At 33.4% G+C, this 6,151-nt stretch overlaps 1 long non-coding RNA gene across 1 annotated transcript; it reads right to left on the reverse strand.

Moving 5' to 3' along the window:
* Positions 1-1,310: 1,310 nt before the first annotated feature.
* LOC140180652 (uncharacterized) lies at positions 1,311-4,318 on the reverse strand. The gene is made up of 3 exons (XR_011874743.1): positions 3,445-4,318; positions 3,193-3,340; positions 1,311-1,561 (listed from the first exon to the last, which is right to left on the reverse strand). It is a non-coding gene; the product is annotated as an uncharacterized lncRNA (long non-coding RNA).
* Between the last annotated feature and the right edge of the window lie 1,833 nt (positions 4,319-6,151).

The raw sequence follows: 6,151 nt of genomic DNA on the forward strand, positions 1-6,151 counted from the left end.
ATAACAACCCTCTACTTTTGTGCTTGCTTGTAGAAAACTTCACCCTGTGTGCCTTTTCATACACGCAATGCTCACAAAATTTTATTTGTGGTTTTTTCATATTCTTCAGCAAACCTTGTCCACAAAGCAATGATAGACCTTTCTCTGACATATGTCTAAACCGCATGTGTCATATTCTTGTGCAATTTGTTTGATCTCTACTTTCACCGATTCCAACTGCTAACTCACCTATGGCTGTTGTCCCCAAAAGGGAATAAAGATTACTGTGATGAACTCCCTTCATCACTACCAAAGAACCACGAACAACTTTTAGTACCCCATTTTCCGCAACTATTTTGCAACTATTTTTCTCCAACAAACCTATGGAGATAAGATTTTTCCGCAAGTTTGGAATATGTCTCACATCTTTTGAGGTTCTTACTATTCCATCATACATTTTGATTCTTATAGTACCCAACCCCACAGTTTTACAAGCATGATCATTGCCCATTAAAACTGTGCCACCATTTATGCTTTGATAGGTAGTAAACCACTTTCTATTTGAGCACATATGATGAGATGCTCCTAAATCAAGAATCTACTTATCGAAGATTTCATAAGATTGTTTTGTCACAAAGTAACAATCCTCCTCATCATTTGAGACATAGCTTGCTTCTTGCTTTTCTTTTGGGTTGTCATTGTTCTGTTTCTTGAAAGTTATCTTCTTATTTGGATAATTTACTTTGAAATGTCCAGACTCTCCACATTTAAAGCATGTTCTCTCCATATGAGGTCTAGATTTTGGCCTAGACTTTCCACACTTATTACCTTTTCCTCTTTCATTAGTCATTCCTCTAATCGGGAACAATCCTTGTGCTTGATCATTATACTCTCTTTCATTTAGAGATGACATTACACTTGTAGCAACCTTACGTAGATCATCCGCTAAAAGTGATGCTCTCGTCTCATCCATGGTCAAAGTGTCGCCCACCAGCATTAATGTCTGCACCAGATTTTTATAGGACTTCGATACTGAAAGTAACAATATGAGTGCCTGATCCTCATCATCAACCTTCACATCTATATCCTTTAAGTTTGATATAATCCCATCAAACTTACTGATATCTTCTCGGATTGAGGTACCTTCTTCCATCTTGCATGTATACAATTTGGATTTTAAGTAGATCCTGTTAGTTAGAGTCTTCGTTGTAACACCCTCTCTATCAGAAGTCACGCTTCCGGCTGCGCTACTCTAATAGCAAGAAGTATTACGACCACTTTACATACTAAATAATAAAATAGGAGCCTGTGATTCGACACTATATCGTTGATTTCTTTGAAAACCATAAATAAATACTTTATCTTAAGAAAAATACAAAACAGGCATACATTCATATACAAGACTCCTTACATAATAGTTCAATATATTATACATATAAAACATACAATTCCTATCCCTCTTACAAACTTGTAATAACAAAGACGAGGGAAGAAAAATAATCTAATCAATACAACAGCATATAAACCAAACGCAGTATAACTCTTCTTAATGCTTCTTCACCCGGTTCCTGAAAAGGTAAACCTGTAGGGGGGTGAGAACCTAACCACACGGTCTCACCACGGAGTTTCAAAGTTGTCATAAGAAGATATTCAATAAGAAAGCTGTTTTTAAGCTCAGTGATTATCATTGCCTTATGAATCTTTTAAAAACCAATGAATAATCGTTCAAAACCTTTTCAAAGAAATAACTTTTAATCTTTTAGAAATCCGAAACCTTTCCTTTCCTATAAGAGAATCTCAATCAAAAACCAAACACACAATCAAACAGCACAATCAATAATTCAGCACCAAAGTTCATTCTCAAATGTAGCACGGCAGAACAAACACAGGCAAAACAGACAAGGAAAACACAAGTAGGTAGCAATTACAGCAAATAGTTCAAGTAACAGTTAAGAACAGTTTAGCAATTAGGCAAACCAAAACAAGTTCAAACTCAAGCAAAGCATACAAATGCATATGATGCATGCCTGTCCTATGGCTGATGAGGCTCATCTGTCGGTTATCCAGCCAACCCGACAAGTCTGAATTGTCCTTAGACTGTCCCCCGACGTGCATCCCCAAGAGTCTATACATAGCTTTTTCTCAAATAACCAATATTGCTCAATGGGGGTAACATTCCCGGGAATTTATATAGTGCCCGGTCACACTTACGTCGTAGGGTCAACAGAGTATCGAATTTTCTACCTGGTACACATGGTGGCAAGCCACAGCACTTTATCCAGGGAAACTCGTGTCTCAGATATTTCAATTTCATAAGCCATATAAATAATTCATTCAACATTCATCAATGTCTAAGTCATTCTCAACATCATTATCATTCATCAATCATACCTCATTTCCAATTTTATCGGATTTCATTCAAAATCATATTTCAAAGAAAATCCTCATCGTCCTTCTTTCCATTCCGTTCACTAACAATTCTCAATTCAAACATAACTTTTCCTTTGATAAATAAAGTAATCTTAAACTATATAATGCTTAAAATTAAACCTTTTTAAAATAACTAATTCAAATAAAACTTCTATTTTTATAAAATTTCGGCAGCATCTCCTCTAAAACTCGGACACTGCCACCCTTTCCGGGTCCCAACCAAACCAAACCAAGTGCCTGTTAATCATTCAAATCATTTCTAATAACCATTTTCACAACCATACTGAAATCCAAGAAAACTGTAAAATCCAAAATCCAATCAATGATTAAGAACTCTCGGTTTTCTCAAACAGTTTCAAACCAAACCATTCCTCAAACCTTGTTCGCACCTTTTTCAAAATAGTAAATTATTCTCAGTAAACAAGCCATTTTCAAATATCAGGTCCTTTCCAAATTTGTTTTTAAAATCAGATTCCGGCATCAAATCAGATTTCAATATTCAATCTTTTCTAAAATCAAACCTTTTCTAAAGTTAAACTAAATGCCAATAATAAATCTCATCCGATAATTCAAGAAAAACCACTTTAACAATATCATTCAACTAATCAAAACACCCAATTTTCTCAATCGATCAATCTGTCAATCAAATTAATAATCTCGTTCATTCAAAACAGCTCAATCCAATTCATAAGACTTACGAAATCACAGAAATGTATTTCACGCATTAATATCGATTTATCACAACTCTGAAAAGGAAAACAAATTTAAGAAAGACATCCCTACCTCAACTAGCTGAGTTCGCGTAATTTATCGTGGTAATTCCCTTTTCTTTCAATTCATGGCGACAGTGACAACAATAACCCCCATGGAAATAACAACAGCCCGACACCTCTTATAACAACCGTGTCAATATGAATTGCAATGACAGTGACTGAAATAGTTTCAAGAAACCGAAGACAAGGACATATATCAAAAATTGAATCAAAACAAGCATATGACATCAATAATTATAAGGGTTTTAGATGGAAGACTAACTGCAGCTACAGAGAAACAGAACGGTGGAGCCACAAGAAGCAGAAATTAGACCAGGAAACCCGTTCTGGCGGCAGTAGCATTAATCTGAGTGTTTAAGGCAGCAGAGAGCATTAATCGGTGAATCTAGCCTGGAAGGCAGCAGCGTAGGCAAGGTTTTCCCTTGGCGGTGAGAAGCGGCGGTGGCATGCGGCGGTGGCAGCTCTAGCGATGACAAGGTGTGGCGGTGGCTGCACAGTAAAGAACGGCGGCGCAACACCTTTCTCTCTCACATGCAACTCTCTTTCTCTCACTTGTGAGCTCGACGGCAACGACCATGGAAGCTTCTCGGACGGCGATAGAGGCGCGAATGGCGGCGATAGGCTTCGGTGGCGACGTCTTGACTCAGCAGCGGCGCAGGAAACGATGGTGCTGGTTGCGGCAAAGCGCGGCGGCTCCTCTTCCTCGCATCTCCTGGGTGCTTCCCTCAGTCACGTGTTTTCCCCCTCCATCAATCGGCGACGGCGAGGCAATAACAGCAGCGGCGCCTCCTCTCCCTCGCAACGGCGTAGCAGCTCCCTCTGACTCTCTCTCTCTCAGACGCCTCACTCTCTCTCTCCCCTCGGTTCTCTCCTGCGCTGGTGATGTGGTCAGCCCTCCCCTTTTCTTCTTCTTTCTTTTGGTTCTTTTTTTTATTATTTTGGAGTTACGTTGGGTACTTGGGTATTGCTGGGTATTGGGAAAAAGAGTGTGGCGGTGGAGGGTAAGCTTAGAAGGGGTTAGGGTTTTGTTTAGCGTGAAAAGGAAAAGGGAAGAAGTGAGTGATAATTAACTCCCAATCTTTTCTTAGTTAAAATCAGAACCAGAATTGCTAAATCTAGTTATCATAACAATTATTAAATAAAATAAAGTGCTATGTCTTGTTTATATTTCCAAAGCAGCAGCATTAAAGCATTCAAATAATTTCCTTACGGTTGAATAAAGTTTTATAAAACAAGCTATTTATGATTTAAATAAAAAGTAGGATAATAATAGAAATCAAATTAAATATAAAATATCCATCTTTAAAAATGTCTTCTAATTAATAATTTTTAAATAATTTTCAGTTAAATACTAATTTAGTAAAAATTAGAGATAAGTAAATTAATTCTCTTTTATTTATAAAATAAGGTTAAAAATCTATATATTAAAATTAAGGCATATAAACTATTTATTATTTTTCAATTATAAGAACTCTAAATAATAAATAAGGGTTTACTCAACTTTTATATAAAAATCTCTAAAAATATAATCTTAAATAAATATAATATATCATAAATAATTTATTAATAATTTTTAAAAATTTAGGAGTCTTACATTCGTCATGAAGTTACTCTCTAACTTTGCCCAAATGCCTGTTGCATTTGCTTCTTCATTTACCAAAAAAAGCAACATTCCTCTCAAGGCATAAGATTATTGCAACCCGCGCCTCAAGATCTAATTCTTCCCAATCCTCATCTTTCATTTCCTCCGGCTTTTTCTCTTTTCCTGCCAGTGTCTTGTGTAATTTTTGTGATATAAGCTGATTTTTCATCTGTATTCTCCAATAAGAAAAATAATTTTTTCCATTAAACTTCTCGATTCCATATTTGCCTACTTTGACATTACCACTAGTAGAAGCCACTATATTCAAAATTGAATTTTACCACGCAAATAATGAATAATATAACATTGGCTCTTGATACCAATTGTTGAGTCTACAACGGAATTTTGACTTCTAATAGTAATATGAAATTGAACGCTACTCACAATAATGCACTCGCTATATATTTTGTAAAGAGGAAAAATAATATGAAATATCTCTTCTAACTAACTCTACAAGATGACGTGAATAAAGATATTGTTATTGTTATTAACTTCAATTACAATTCTAGAGACGTATATATAGTATCTATATGCTATAATTTCAACGAATAAGAATAAATTTTTTTGACAAAAAACTCCTTACTAAACATTTTGAGTTCTCTCCTATTAAAACTTATATATTTTACTTCTTAAAATTATTCTTTTCCTTTTTTTATTATCACATTATTGGTCTTAGTTTTACTAAATTTACAATTAGATTTTTATTTTTTTAATTAGATTCTTATACTACTTTTAATTTTGTAATTAAGTCATTTTTATATAAAAAAATATTAAAATTAATAAAATATTTTTAAAAAATATGTAATAAATAATTTAATTATGTTCTTAATTATTAATATTTTTAATTTATAAAAAAATATTCAATTAATTCTAATTTTTTTTATATTATAAATAATTTAATTATAAAATTAAAAATAATATAAAAAATTAACTAAAATAATATATATAAAAATTTAATTAAAAATTTAATAAAATTATAGAATCTAATAGAATAATTAAACTAATAGTATATTAAGCTTCCCTTTACAACACAAACATAAAGAAACTAAGACAATGGAGATGTAGACGTATAAAATTTAATGAAAAAGTTTTTATATTTTGTTTGACACTTATATACATAAGATATAACTAATATCTTTGTGTATTGTGGTTTGATACTTAAGAAAAAACAAAAAAAAAAAAACTTGAAAAAAAAATAAAGACATTATTTTTTAGTCTTGTCAAAATCAAATAACTTTCATTCTTCCTCCCTTATCTTCTCATCAGCACCACCCTGTAAAGCATTGTAAAGTCAAAATAATAAAAGTCAAAGTTTAAAGAAGAAGTA

The sequence above is a fragment of the Arachis hypogaea genome, chromosome 1, assembly GCF_003086295.3.
Source record: "Arachis hypogaea cultivar Tifrunner chromosome 1, arahy.Tifrunner.gnm2.J5K5, whole genome shotgun sequence".
In the NCBI taxonomy this organism is placed as follows: Eukaryota; Viridiplantae; Streptophyta; class Magnoliopsida; order Fabales; family Fabaceae; genus Arachis; species Arachis hypogaea.